At 47.7% G+C, this 15,585-nt stretch overlaps 1 long non-coding RNA gene and 1 pseudogene across 1 annotated transcript in view; one reads left to right on the top strand and one right to left on the bottom strand.

Annotated features, from left to right (window-relative positions):
* Positions 1-1,333: 1,333 nt before the first annotated feature.
* Positions 1,334-1,451, bottom strand: LOC119437941 (U2 spliceosomal RNA; annotated as a pseudogene).
* An 8,571-nt stretch (positions 1,452-10,022) lies between these two features.
* The window catches only part of LOC125940615 (uncharacterized), a 58,746-nt gene continuing 53,183 nt past the window's right edge, over positions 10,023-15,585 (top strand). The window contains exon 1 of the long non-coding RNA XR_007463811.1: positions 10,023-10,167. This is a non-coding gene — a long non-coding RNA (uncharacterized LOC125940615). The remainder of the gene's footprint in view (positions 10,168-15,585) is intronic.

Here is a 15,585-nt window from a genome sequence, read left to right on the forward strand (position 1 = left end):
TTGGGGCAGAGTGTATCTGCAATTAAACCATTTTTATGTAATCGCGGTAAATAAAACGACTTATTATCTAGGTTTAATGTCCATTTGACAATTTCTGTCACTTTTTATCAAAACATGGACTGCTGGACGCGGAATAATCGCTGGGGCTGGCCACGCTGTGCAGTGGCAATCGTGTTCAGCCGCCGCGGTACCGTAGCCACAGATGCCGTAGCTACAGTGTACTGTACCGTAGCCGCGATATCCGCGGTTTTATGAGAGGTGCTGCGGTAATTGTGCGTTCTGCAAACATCCGTTCCCAGTTTGCACTCGAAGTAATTGCTCAAGAAGGTCGCGGACACATCCTTTCAGTAGTCGCAGAAAACGCCCAGCTGCGCTGTGAACCCGTCCGGACAACGCCACACGACGATCTTTTCCCGTGAGTTCTTGTACTCTGGGTGGCAGCAATCCCATAATATTGGTCGCGCCTGGACGGCTATGATTCAGCCGATCGTTGTACGCGATTCGCGCAGCTTTCATCGCCATGCAGTGTAGGTGCGTCGGCGGCTCGTAGCTTTCTGCGTGCTGTGTGTTCTCGGCGCTCAGTTTGCGTTGAAGCGATAGACAGCATGAAGGTCACTTCGCTCGCTTCTCCAGCGGCGCTTCCACACGCCGCCAGCGTTTGACAGCGCGTGTCCGCGCTCATCGAGTCTGATGTGCCACAGCATGTACCAGCGCGTCGGCAACATCAGCTGGAAAAGGAGAGGGGACCGGCTTGGCGGGCTAGGCCAGCTGCAGCAAGCGGCAGGATCAGATTTGAATGAAGGGAGGGGGAAAGGTCACGCCCGCGGCGGCAAGATCGCCGGGTCGAGGGATGCAGGGCCGCCTCGCACACGCACGCACGCACACATACGCTCGCTTCGCATTCCATCGCGGCGGAGAAGGTGCTTCCGGTTGCTGCTCGCGCAAAAATGACAAAATTTTGGGCGAAATCTCTAGGTGGTCGGAGGGGAAAATTCGTTATATCGAGGGGGTCTCCCGCTGCCACTTCGTTACGTAGAGGTCTCAAATACATGTGCTTCTATGGAGTAACGGCGGGGAATCGAAAAACTTCGTTATATCCAGGAATTCGTTATACGGAGGTTCGTTATAAGCAGGTTTAACTGTAAAAGGCTATTGGAGGTTTGGTGGCAGAAAAGTAGGGCGACCACAAACTATGGAGGCGTACAATGTTCCCGATTGCGGTTCAGAAAGTTTGATGCTGAGAATTCTTTGTGTGTGTGTTTTTTTTACAGCGAAGCTGTATATGGGTAGGGTTCCATGTATTTTTTGTATTTGTGCGTCAACAATAAAAAGGTGAGCGTGAGCCAATCCCGGGGATAGGGCAATGCCGGGCTGACACACGGCGGAGGTGAAGCAAGCTTTAAGCACTCCACCCCTAATAATAATAAATAATAATAATAAAATAGAAAAATAAATCAAGATGCATTGTTTTCAGTTCATGGGTATACTGGGATCATTTGTGAACCGCACATGGACTCATGAGCAGGAGGCGTTACGCAAAGGACTAAATGTTGTATGTACAACCATACACCCTTGACTTGCAAGAGGACACTGCCACCGACTGTGGGGATGTCTGTGCCGTACAAACGAAAGACGGAATTGTGATATTCATCATCCTCATAATTATCATCATCATCACCATCATCATCGGCCTATATTTATGTCCACTGCAGGACATGTCACCTTTTTGTGATATTCACTAGGCATATATCTCCAGGCACACCTAAGTGTGATATCGAGAAGTTTATGACCACGCACTTTGCATGGGTTAGTCGTGATGACATTACCCCTGTGATCATCGTTGGAGACATTCATGTGGACATTTCAAAACCAGACAGGAAATGGTTCACTCAGTTTGTGGTGGAACAGTTTCGTTTGAAGTGCCACACCAATCCAAGTTACTCAACTAATCAACAAAGGTCGTGTATAGATTTAATTTTGGCCAAGAATCTTCCTAAGATTGTAACCGAACCAATCAGTGTATGTCACAGTAATCACAAAGCTATCGTCGCTACCATTACCAAATGATGAAAATAGATACATGTGCCCTTGTCTAACCCTCTGTGATGTGCTACACTTTTGCTAGTCATCCACCTTTACAGAGTGCAATGACTCCTCAATTTAAACAAAGAAGGATAAGTAGAACATTAGGCAAAATAAGAACAAGAGCTTGGTGGCGCAACGCACGGCCCCGTTTCAAAGGGGACGCGAATAGCTTCCATCCATACATCCATTCATTAATTCATCCATCCATCCATCCATCCATCCATCCATCCATCCACCCGTCCATCCATCCATTCATCCATCCATCTATCCGTCCATCCATCCATCCATCTTCTGCACGCGGCCAACCTTGGCGGAACCGCGAAACGGATGGGGACGAGTCTGTGTACGGGTCGCGATCAGTTCTCGCTCTGCTCTACTATCTAGCAGCCGTGGTTAGTTTCGTTCCCAGCGTAGTTTTCGGGGCCATGTCGTGCCGCTTAAACTCTCGCCGCTATTGGCTCGCGTCAGCTTGCCTGATTGGTCTGAGTCGGCAATTGGTGGAGAGGCTCGCGTCTCCCCCAAGTCCCTTTGATGCTGAAACAGTCGATTTAAACGGGATCTAATCATTTGGGGGGTGAGCAAGAATACAGCAGTACACTGTGCAACTTTACCACGATAGACACCGCGAATCAGGCAGGCCGCCTACGACCGGTATGACAGCGTTTTGTGTGTTGTTTGTTTAACAAGTGCACATGCAGTGTAGCTTTAAATTAATATCGAGTTAAACAAAGTTAATTTGTCAAATGCTACTCTTCGTTGTCGTGCCTGCCGAGAGAGAGAGAAACAACTTTATTTAAATAAAGATCGTGCTTGGTTTCTGTGGGCACTGGCTATTGCGGCGCGCCGGGCCTGGTCGAGGGTCGCCAATTGGCTTCCCAAGTCCAGTTCGGAAAGTCGCGCCTGCCACGACCAATTGCTGAGTGTATCGTTAAGTAGCGGCGAGACGGCGTCTGCCGGACGCTGCGTGCATTGGTAAGTGATGTGTTCTAGTGTCGGGGTGGAGTCGCACCAGGGAGATCTGTCGCTGTGTTTGTCGGGAAACATTCCTGCCGATTTGCTCTTGCCTGCCTCTCTGCCGGAGCTTCCCCCCTTCATCGTCGTCTCCCTCATGGTGTGATGCGTCTGATTGTAAACATCGGCGTCACTTCGCTACAACGTAATAACGTGGCTTCAAAATGCATGGCGGTGCGCCGGGGTTGTACGGCTGTGGCGAGCGCCGTGAGTGCAATAAGCCCACTTTCGTGTTTAGCGCCTGCTTTTAGCGGCCTCGAATTCCTTTACTGAGCGTCTGTCCAGTTATTCAGTAGTGAATGGATCCGCGCTAATAAAGTCCATGTCTAAATACTTAATGGGACTAACAACCAATTTTATGGTACCCATTTTTTAGCGCAATGGAAAGCTTACCGGTCAGTGTCCAATCACCACGGAAAACGCCGTGGAAAATATTTGATCAAATTTTTTCGATCTGCAGTGAGGATGTAGTCGTACGCTAGAAACATACTGTACGGGTGAGCGCGATAGCAATTATACGCCGTCATTGATGGGAAGTGGACGACAAGTGCAGCCATAGCTGCGAGGAAGTCACATTTTGTTTATGAAGACAATGTTCCTGGGCTTCATGTTTTTTATGCGATGGCATTTTTTAGGGTACTTTACGCTCTTATACTGGGGGCGAATTATCGATCGATCTCTGTATCTTTGTATCTAACCGTTTAACCGCCTACCTGTGTCACTGGGTAGTCCGTGGTCGAATGGGATAGCGCATCAGGCTGCTGTGCTGAGGGAACAGCGCTCAAAACTAACCATCGGAAAAACTTGGGTCACCGTGTATGTGGCAATGTGTGCATGTGTGCCACTCTTCAAGGAACCTCTTTCACACCGACACGGCTCACTGTAGATGTGGGACTGGGTGGGTGCCGCTTTTCGATGAAACTTTTGACGCCGACTTTGAGCACTGTGTATGTGCCACTCGGTCTGTACTGGTCTTCAACGAACCTCTTTGACGTGGGACGACCCGACACGCCAATACAAGGGGACACCTCAACTCTCGCTAGATCGTCCTTTCGAAGTTTCGGAGATTGTGCACGCCCTTCACGACCTAAACGGACGCTCGGCCCCCGGCCCAGACGGACTAACAAACAAACTACTCAGAAATCTAGATGACAAAGCCATACACATTATTACGAGCAAAATTAACGAGGTATGGGCTGAAGGCCGGGTGCCGGACGAATGGCGAACTGCCAATGTAGTCCTCATCCCCAAACCCGGAAAACCACTCCATGCAGATAATCTGAGGCCCATCTCCCTTACGTCGTGCCTCGGGAAGGTCGCGGAACATGCCATCCACAATAGAATTGGAGAGCACATTGAAGAAAACGGCCTATTCCGCCACAATCTCATAGGCTTCAGAAAATCCCTATCCACGCAAGACGCCATGCTACTCATCAGGAGCGCCGTCATAGACAACAAATCCAGGGATGTAAAAGGCATCCTGGCGCTCAACCTAACCAAGGCCTTCGACACGGTCAGGCACGAATACATCCTCAACGAAATCTCCACTTCAGATCTCGGAGTAAATTTCCACAATTTTGTAAGATCGTTTTTGGATAACCGAACGGCCACCATAAACGTCGGACAAATCTGAAGCAGAAAGCGCATGCTAGGTAACATCGGCACCCCGCAAGGGTCAGTGCTTTCGCCGCTTCTTTTCAACATCGCAATGCACGATCTCACAAGCAAACTCTCGAAAGTCCCGGGGGTAGGGCACGCGATTTACGCGGACGACATCACCATTTGGTCCACGAGCGGGGGCGCTAGGCACTCTGGAGCAGAACCTACAGCAAGCGCTGGACACCACGGAAGCTTTCCTTACAAACACGGGACTGAAGCTCTCCCCCAGCAAATCAGAGCTCCTCCTGTGCAAACAAGGCCCCAGGCAGAGACAGCCCCTTAGCTGCCTCCCCGTTCACCTACACACCAGGGACGGAGGAAACATCCCCAGGTGTAACACAATTAAGGTCCTGGGCATGGTCATTGGGGCTTACAGCAATGACAACGCGGAGGCACTAAAGCGCATCACAAAGAGCACCCACAACTTCACCAGGGTCATATCACGGGTCGCCAACAACAGGGACGGACTGAAAGAGGACAACCTCATGAAAGCATTTCACGCCGTTCCTCATCAGCCACGTAACCTACGCCGCCCCCTTCCTCAACTGGAAGAAGATGGAGCTGAACAAAATCGACACACTAATCAGAACAGGATTGAAAAAGGTCCTAAGCCTCCCTAGAAACACTAGCACGGAACGACTCCTCCAATTGGGGCTACACAACACGGCAACAGAACTCTTTGAAGCACAGCGAACCGCCCAAATTAGTCGGCTCTCACTCACAAAGGCGGGCATCGAGATATTACTAGAAGGAGACATACAGCCCCTCTTCATGCCACCAGAGAGGTCGCAACTATGCACAAAGGCCAAGAGGTCAATAACCGTTGATCCAATACCAAGAAACATACACCCGACCCACAACGAAGGGCGGAGAAAAGCGAGAGCGAAGGCAATCCTTGACAACATCAAGCGTAACGAAACGTAAGTCCTCTTCGTTGACGCGGCCAGATATTGGAATCGAGGCGCGTACGCGGTCTCTGTGGTGGACGCCCATGGCTCACTCGTCAGCGCAGCCACGGTGGTTACCAACTTCACTCACGAATCAGAAGAAATGGCCATCGCGGTGGCCCTTCGAAGCTGCAAAGAAGCCTCCGTCATTTACTCGGACTCAAGAACAGCCATCAGAACCTTCTCGGCGGCCCTCGTCTCCAGGAAAGCAGCTACGGTTGTCAACAAAATCTTCCAAGAACCGGGAGGAGACAATCTCACATCTCCACACGTCACATGGTTCCCGGCCCACATGGGCAACATTTCCGGACCTCCTGACTGTAATCCGAACGAGCGGGCACACCAACTGGCGCGAGAACTCACATTCCGCGTCTGCGGTCCGCCCCCTCGCTTCAACCCAGCCTGCAGGGATCTAGACAACAAAGACCCGCTCGTATCATACCACAAAATCACTTCAAATCATAGGTTAGCACGAAGAATTTTTCCTCCTCCGCACCAAAACCTCAAAAAAAAAAAAGCACAGGCCGTCACTTACAGACAGTTGCAGACTAGGACATACATCACACCAACAACACTAAGCAGGATCAACCCGACCTTCCTACTGCATGCCCACACTGCGGCCACGAATACAACAACTTCGAACACATGCTCTGGCTGTGCCCTGCCAACGCGGGCACGGACTTTCCTGACCAGTCCTCCTGGGACTCAGCGCTGAGAAGTACAGAGCTCATCGCTCAGCTCAAGGCTGTCCAGAGGGCCCGGGCCGTCGCCGAAGGACTCTGCCTACCGGCCCCGACCTGGGTGGAGCCACCGGATTGATTGGCGGGGCCTCCGGCCCCGCTTTAATTCTTTCTCCTCAGGACCTCAATAAAGTTCGTACTCACTCACTCACCTCTTTGATGCCACCTTGGGTCATTGGGTATGTGCCAGTAGGTGTGTGCCGGTATTCAATGAACGTCTTTAACGCCAACGTGGGTACTTGTGCCGCTCTACAATGACGAAAAAGATCTCGTAAATTTCTCGGATGCTGAGCGGAATCGAACCCGCCTCACAAGGGTTCCTCAAGGAAATCAACCCGATGCTTAGCAGGCTGCGCCACAAATGCTCTGGGTATGTGCCATTTTTCAATGAACGTCTTTCGCACAAACGCTTTGGCGAGCTGCGCTATGAATGCACTGGTTTGCGCCATGAATGCGCGGCTGTTCAGTGAACCTTTCCCCAACTTGGGTGCCTGAGTATGTGTCTAGATGACGCAGCGTGCGGATGACGCCAATAGATGGCTCGGCGTGTCTAGAAAGAAGTGCGAGAGAGGAGCTCGGTTGCCGCATGACGCGTTTCGCAGTGTGGGCACGCACCGGCGCGCTGGGCTTTTCAGACGCCCCGCGCAGGCTTCGCGGCGGCGGCACTAGATGGCGCCGAGTGTTCTTAGGAAAGGGTGAAAGAGGAGTCCCGCTCCAGTACCCGCCTCATACATAACTCTTTTCGATGGTGGCATTATGTTGTGTCGCCATATTGATTCAATGCTATAAGCATAACCATCGACTGTCATCGAGAGATGGGTTCTGCAGAATTTGTCTTTTTTTAAGGTGGAATTTCATCTCTGATGTTAGCTACGTTCTTTGATGGTTTCCTGTCCAAATTGTTTGGTCAAATACAATGACAGGCGATTCTTTAGCCTACTCTACATTTTGCACCTAGGCCCTTGATTGTCCAAGGTACAGCGGCGAGCCCTGCACTCCCCCCCCCCCCCCCCCCCCCCCCGTGCTCGACTGCACAAGATGCAAGGAAAGGTGTCGCCGTGGTGCAATGTACCCTTGAACCTTGCAGCGAATGGGTGCAGCCCGGTGCACTACAACCGGCACCGTCTGCACTTTTTCGTTTGAGGCACCCTGTACGTTTTCTGAATCGAACAAACCTATTGTGGTGCTGGCACCCAGCTATGGCATTTTGTATTTCCCACGGAAACTGCAGAACTCGGAGTACTCACTCCTATACTCACGTGTGTACAAAAGCACTCATGTGCGCCGCCATGCAATGAGAGACGCCACGGCTGTCCTAGTAAGTTCTGCCGCTCCACTCGTTGTCGCGAAGGGGAGCGCCGCTCGTAAGCGTGAACCAATTTTTATTCGCAATGCTTACGGAATAACACTCAAACGCATATGTACTCATATAAAGACTGCGATTTTAAACAATAAACATGCGACACTTGATAACAGCCGACTTACGTGCACCAATCTCATTGGCTTCATCCCAAGTACCAAGGTTTCACCGCCACTTCGCGCCACTTACCCCTTGTGGGACTTCTTGTGCCAATTTAAAATTGTAATTCCTACTTAAGTCGCGAACAGCATGCTTGATTCTATCACTATAAATAATGGTCTTTTTATTTCTACCGATATCTCATGACACGTTCTAGGCGATTGTCGGCCCCTTTAAAAGCTGCAACGAAATACATTGCTCTTCCAGATCTTGTGCCACACTTTAAAAAATTCAGCATGAGAACTGGAGAACTGTTACCTGGAACCGCTATTCATTTCACGGCACATTTTCAGTCCTCATTTCTCCAAACTGGTCCTATTTGTTAAGGTTGGAATGCACGGAGTTCATAGGAGGCACTGTGCTGGCCATTCTTTATATATGGGGTCATGTTTCGTTATTAGAATCATGAGTTAACATAAAACTGTTGTTGCTGAGAACAACATGAATTGCCGTCATTTGCTATCCTTCATTGATTCTGGGCATCTTCGTAAATTTTGTTATACGTGTATCTTTAAAATACGCGATACTTCCATCGATGTATCAAAAATGCAGATCATGATACACTTCTTGCCGAATGTATCATGATGGAGATACAAGACATCCAAAGAATATATTTAAAACAGAACAGTCCAGCCCGGATATATCGACCACACATATAACGAATTATTGTGTATAACGAACAGCAGTAAAACCCACTGATAATTTTTGTATGAAATTTTTATTTCTTATATTGAATTACCTATACATCAAACGTTTTTGTGATCCCCTTCAGATTCGACATATCCGGGTTCGACTGTATCTGTATGTTTGGTACAATCCAGCCCTATAGAGATCAGAATAATTTACCGCCCTGCCTTACTACTGTGCGGTGCATTATACCAAGTATTACACTGGTGACTGTCTCTGATCCTTAAAGATAAAGAATTCGAGATATAGAAAGTTTTTACCAAGATTTATAACAGTGGCTGACATCAAAATTAGCGCGATAATCGCCGATCTTAAATTTAATTACCAATTTCACTAACTACCTTTCAAATTATAAATTTAGGGGGCATGTTTTCAGTGCATAATTAAAGCCCTCCGGCGCTCACAGCATAACATCCTGCTAGAAACTTTGTGCATTTCATCAGTTTCGATACTGAAAATGTGCCGTGAAATGCGTTGCTGTTTGTTTTAGCTAACAATTTTCCATGTTTTCTTTTTCCACAGTGTGGAAACATACGAACTTTCTAGCAAGACCTAATGTGCTTTGAGTACTGGCAGCCTTGTCTTCAATTCTGCAGTTACAATACAGCCATAATGACATTAACTTATATGTTAATAAGAGAAATATTGTTAATTAATATCGGTGCTCACGATTATTGCACAGACTCTAATCTCCGGCGCTACTATAAAGCTTGGGAAGTAAAACTTTCAATTTTGCCTCGAATTCCCCATTTTTAACAACCTGAGAATCGTCGCAAGAACATGCAGTATACGTGCCAGTCTCAGATGCACTTCGAAAAAAGCATTCGACACCTTTTAATCTTAATATGTTTGTACCGTTTGGCTCTGATTAATACTGCAGCCAAGGTGCTTCACATCAGAGCATTGGCAGAACCCATTTTGTTAGTAAAAAAACCTCTGACTATATTTTTGGCATGTCATGCTCTGCTCGAGTTAAAAACGTAGTACAAACTTGCGCTGATGATTGAAACTTCCTTAAGTAGAATGAAAGCCTTTAGAGGAGACGAAAGCAGATCGCTCGTTCAAAATAATCGCTTAACGTACTCAACCATGCGCTCAACGGTCAACTTTTTTTTTTTTTTTTCAGTGGGAGGCTTGCAGGAAGTGAAGGCGAGAAGAACGCTTCAAGAGTGTCTCACCACCGCCCTAACGCTACATATATGATCAGTGAATTGCCGTGTATGGGTGGCCGTGAGTAAGATTGTGGCCTGACACCGTCGCCCGTTAAACACGTGGCCGAGCCCTCTGAAACGCGATAAGCGCTCCAGCTCGCGATAGACAAAAAGAAAGAGTGAGAAGCGAAAAACATCGTGCGATGCAACGCTTCCGAATGCGTCAGCGCTACTGCCCCCTCCTGGTTACAGCGGCCTCCCTCCCTCCTCTCGGCTGCCTCGCAACGCCAGCAGCCGCACGCAGCTCGGACTCGGACACTCAACGACGGCGTCGCGGTGAATAAGCTCCGAGGCGCTGACCCTGCCACGTAAGTTTTCGAAAATTTCCGCGGCCGCATTGGCCGTCGTGCCTTTGTTCACCTGTAGCTGGTCAGAACCTAACACCGTGGAATCAATATTCCCAAAAAGCTCAAGGGTTCGGTGACGTAATATAGCGATCGTGTGTCGTTTATAGTTTCTGGCCGCCGTACCCGCATTCCCCGATCAACCAGAGTCCACGGCTACGTGCCGGAAAGTCAGAATAGACATTGTACTGGGTTTCTCTGCGACGACAGCTTCCGGACATGTAGAAACAGTCTTGTATCGTTATCTCACCGTATGGACGCAAGTAACTTTGTAAATCAGAAAAGTGCGGTGCTTTTCGGATGATGCAGTTATTTATGAATGAATGAATTTATTTTCCTGAAGGGAAGCAGAAGCTTAAGGCCATGGCTTGACGAAGGCTTCTGCTCCTACAATTCCTGCTTTTCTGATGGTGCAATTATCTAAATGAATGAATGAATGAATGAATGAATGAATGAATGAATGAATGAATGAATCAATGAATGAATGAATGAATGAATGAATGAATGAATGAATGAATGAATGAATATGCCTGAAGAGAAGCAGAAGCTTAAGGCCGTATGGCCTGGCGATGGCTTCTGCTCCTGCAATAATTCGGCCTTTCTGATGATGCAGTTGTCAAGTGAGCGCTTAAAAAAAATGACAGGAATGAGTCGCATTGGTGTAAACTTACCGTCATGCTCTGCGACATTTAGTTTGAATTTGTGATACTGTACTTTTCGGACCCTGTGTTTCACAGTGTTTTCGTAGAAAGCGCTTTCTCTGTCAAACAGTGCTTCTTTTTTCTTTTTCCCGAGAAATGCTTGGCGAGCGTGGTGCACCTGGAGTTGGGTTGTGTAGATTGTTCATAAGTCCCTGCTGAAGAGTGCCGACGTCGGCTCAACATCGTTCTTCTTACTCACCAAAACACGTGGTTTACCTTTCCTGCTGCAGCGCCAGAGAAATTTCGGATTTTCCTCCTTCCCCACCCCGTCCATCAGTCTGGTTATGTTGCATTACGTGAACTTTACACTAATGTGACAATCAAGTAATGGGTGGAGAGGGGGCACAGTGCCTTCAGTCCTTTTGAAAACTAACTCAATAGCAATGACGTAAAATATTCATCCAATATATACCGTTGGATGCGCGCAGAACTTTATGGAACTGCTTTAGTCATAATCTTGATGTCATCTTTCGCGAAAATGGACAATACCTTCATCTAGACCGTTGTGTCATCACATACAACGAAGAACAACCGTGAAGAGAATTTCGAGTATAGCGAGTTGACATGAAAATTCACGATGTAGCATCAACATGCCAACGTAACAAACGATTTTAAACCTTCACCTCCGTGTTCACATAGAAAAAATGAATTTTTAAAGCAAAGAGTTTTCTTCGCGAACCCTTTCTGACACACCTGATCATGTCTGTTGCGGCTGTTTTACCAAATAGCTTACACTCAGTACAGCACGCATATAATGACTTGGCTTACATAAAGTCAAACATAGTCATAAAAAATGCCCACTTTGATACTACAACGTATCAATACTAGACCGCATCAATGTGGGCATTGTTTATGACTATGTCTGGCAACCTATAACTTCGCTTCAAAATGGCCTAAAAGAACTACATATAGCTTACGACGCGCTATGAACATTCAGAATCGATTCCGTGTGCTGTACTTTACCACGCAACTTGCTGTTAATTAGCTAATGAGGCCCTAAACAAAGAACACCCTGTTTTGGATAGCGTAAAAATGATTTCCCACAGGAACAAAATATTTGCACATTTGAAATCACCTGGTAAGGATACATCAACTGTGCAAATTTGATTCAAATTAATTAAAGATAATCAAGTTATTTTAAGTCTCTCGTCCTCCCTTAAGCAAGAAAATAGGTATTTCACGTTCGTAACATATCAGTCGGTAATAACTGATTTGAAGAGCGATTATGCGCCTTACCTCTCATCGTGTCTGAGGAGGATCTACTCAACTTCCAGTCCGGCGTCTTCCTCAATTAGGGCCGACCACGTACATTTTGCTTCTTATTCCGCCGTAGAGGCGCTGTAAGGAACGTAACGACTAATTAAATAAAATGCAATAAATAGCTTGATTATATGCACCGCATGCAGTATTCTTCGATCCGCTTTAAGACACGGTTCATCTGAAGAAACGATAAAGTCTGCAGCAACGTCGTCATGCAGTAAATTATGAAACCAAGTACGACGCCAAGAAATCGCACGCGATTAGCTTAGTGAATTTGATGCGCTTCCAGCACTGATCCGCATTGCTTTTCACTGGAGACCAGGAAACCAGCACAAAACATTGCCTGCCCGGGATGTAGAACTCCTCATAGATTCGAACGCTGCATTGCAACAACCATGTCGCGTTATACACAGTCCATCGAGTTTCCGCGCAAGTCATTACCATTCAGGAAAGACCTCACCAACAAATGCTTTGCGCTGAAGTTTCCGTGGGTTCCCTCCCACACTGGTATTGCTGGCAATGAGGAAGTTGATGCTCATGCACACCCAGCAATACCGTCCTTCAATGTCAACGCCGCAAGGAGCAATCAAGTGACGAAATCAGACTTACACCTAACGAATAACATGTAATTAATTACTTGTAATCAATGAAGTTTATTGTTAATATTCTAAGTTAACGATTACTTTGTTGGTAACGCTCACTGTAATTCAAAAACATTTTTGAGTAACCAATTACATGTAATCAGTTACAATTTTGACAAAACAAGCTATAACATGCGACGCAGCTATGAGCTTTTAATTTAGTGGGAACTACAGAGTCCAAAGGGATGAAAAAATGTACAGGAGTTATATGCTCCCAGTTGATATTTGCTTCGATGGATGTGAAGGAAACTATAAGGTGTCGTGGATGTCGCGAACTCCCATTACCGTAGGCAAGGCTGTGACGCTGATTGCAAGGGGTCAACTGTTTTATTAAGATGGAACAGGAAAGCGGTAGAATGGAAACTGTTTACACACACATCAGTACAAAGAGTCAACTCACTTCGTCGCTTGGAAGGTGTGCGTTGGGGAAACAATCCTATGTACATGCTTAAACTGAACGCTGCACTGAGAACAAGCCGCATTCGCTATCAGCTGCCGCTGATGTCACCATGATCGAGTCAGTTCGAGCGCTTGAAGGCAGTGCACAGACTTGGCGATGAGAGTTGCTCGAGCGGCTTCAAACAATAAATTTACTAATGAAGCAGAGTCTCTCCCACTCCGCCTTTTGGCATCTCAGGCCTTGCTGACGCAGCTATTAAGGCTGGGCAGGCACGGCGCTTCTCCAGCGTCTAAGAGCAAGAACTCGCTCCCATTACCATGCGGCGCTGAACACCTTCCAATTTTTAGGATTGGAATGGCCTAAACGGAGTCGCCTCGACCCGCCATGGTCTTTTTGGACGTTACCTGCAGTCTCAGTGTACCCCACCTACCGGCGAAACGCACCATTTCAACTGCCGAAGCAAAGTTTCTTGTGCTGTACCACTTGAGCACAGCGTTTCAAAACCACGTACAAGTGTACACAGACGGGTTGGTGTGTGCAAAAACAGATAGCTGCGCAGCGGCATTCTGCATAGCCTTCCTTCGTTGTATCATGGTCTGGCCGCCTGGATCATGTAGTTTCGTCTACAACAGTAGAAAGCGCCGCAATTACCGCGGCTTTGCGGAAACTACGGGCCTTTTCTGCACGAGATGTCGTGGTGCTTACGGACTCAAAGTCAGCGTTACAAAGATTACATCGTAGCCTACCTCTCGAGAAGTTTACAAGGCGATCTCTGGAACTGATTAACGACATAATGAGCAAATGATTTAACGTAGCATTTCAATGGATACCATCCCACGTAGGAATTGATGGAAATGAAAAAGCTGACGCTCTTGCACGCCTAGCGCTGACATATGTCTCAAACGCGAAAGCGCCAAAACCTTTTCAGGACCCTAAGGATGCAATCCGCTTTCACTTTAGGGCGATCCACAAGACTCCACACGAAACCTGTGTGACTCATAGACTTACTCGCGAAGAAGCGACCCTGTTGTACCGCATCAGAACCCCGCGTACACCCCACCCCGGCTTCGTTATTCAAGACTGGGCGTTGCGCTTTCCCGCTCTGTGCCTTCTGTGGTGACATTGGTGACATAGAATATTTGATTTAGCGGTCTTATGCACAGCACTTTTGAAGACGTCATTTTTCCCGGCGGGCCCGCGGCAATCAGGGAGAGAGCGCAACGACTGCTGATAGCGTTCTTGCGAGACACGTTGCTCATCGACACCTGGTGACACACCCCTGATCTCAACTCATAGGAGGATCAAGCGGAACAAGTGCCGGCAATGTATGCTAGGCTAACCCCACCTGCTTCAACATCATCATCACCATCACCACCTACACAGACATCAAAAAGACTACAATCCAAAAGTTACATTGATGTTACAATTTTTATGTTCTTTCTTTTAGCCGAATCTACACCGAATCCCCTCCAGCAGCCCTGAACGTACTTAAACAGCTTCCCCGACATCACCCTCGCCCCCTGGTTCGTCCAATCACACTGTGGTACGCGCAGTGTGCACACAACGGGGCTCCAGGGTGACACTATCTGCAGTTCCAACGTCTCCATACCGTTGCCATAAATCCTTTGCAGTACAATGAGTCCCTTGTCTCACAACCCCGCAATGCCCAGTCCAGACGACCATATCCAGAGCAGACCAGATGCGTTGGGGCATCTGGTCTGCTCGCGGAATGTCTAGGCATGGGTGCGGTCAAGCGGTGATGGGTGGACTTCAAAGCTACGGAACTGCTTCCGTGGAACAAATGGCGCAAGCCCCGACTCACAGCCAACCCGCTTACGTTCTCTCAGTAAACCATGGCTCTGCACCCACCGACGGCTCTCTGCCGCCGCCTTGTTGCCGAGCCGCGTGTCTCTTTTGACAACGATGCACGGCCCTTACATGTAGCCGCCCGCACAAACAACGCTGAAACTCCACTCTTCCCACAATCAGCGTCCTGCAGTTACGCCTAGATCATCTGAACATGGCATGCTTGCAGATTTGCGCACCTCGCTTGGAAGTTCAACCTCTGAGCTTTTCTCTGATAATAAATTCCTCTCTCTCTCTATCCCTCTATAGCCTTCTCCGGTAAGCGCTTTTAGGCGGCCTTATAGGCGGTAGTAGCTGCTGCCAAATTCTTCTTCGCTTAGTGCTGTCAATGACTTCTATGACATAGACGAGGTTCTTGGCCGTTAAACGCATATGTTTTTTTCCTGTTTTATAGAATGCGTGAGTCATATACACGTATTTTTGCGATTTCACACATGAACAGTATTTTTCGGGTTGTATATTATACATCTTTATATTGCATTGCATTAAGCATTTGGCCCCATTTTTAAGAAAC

This window comes from Dermacentor silvarum, chromosome 1 (assembly GCF_013339745.2).
Source record: "Dermacentor silvarum isolate Dsil-2018 chromosome 1, BIME_Dsil_1.4, whole genome shotgun sequence".
NCBI classification, from domain to species: Eukaryota; Metazoa; Arthropoda; class Arachnida; order Ixodida; family Ixodidae; genus Dermacentor; species Dermacentor silvarum.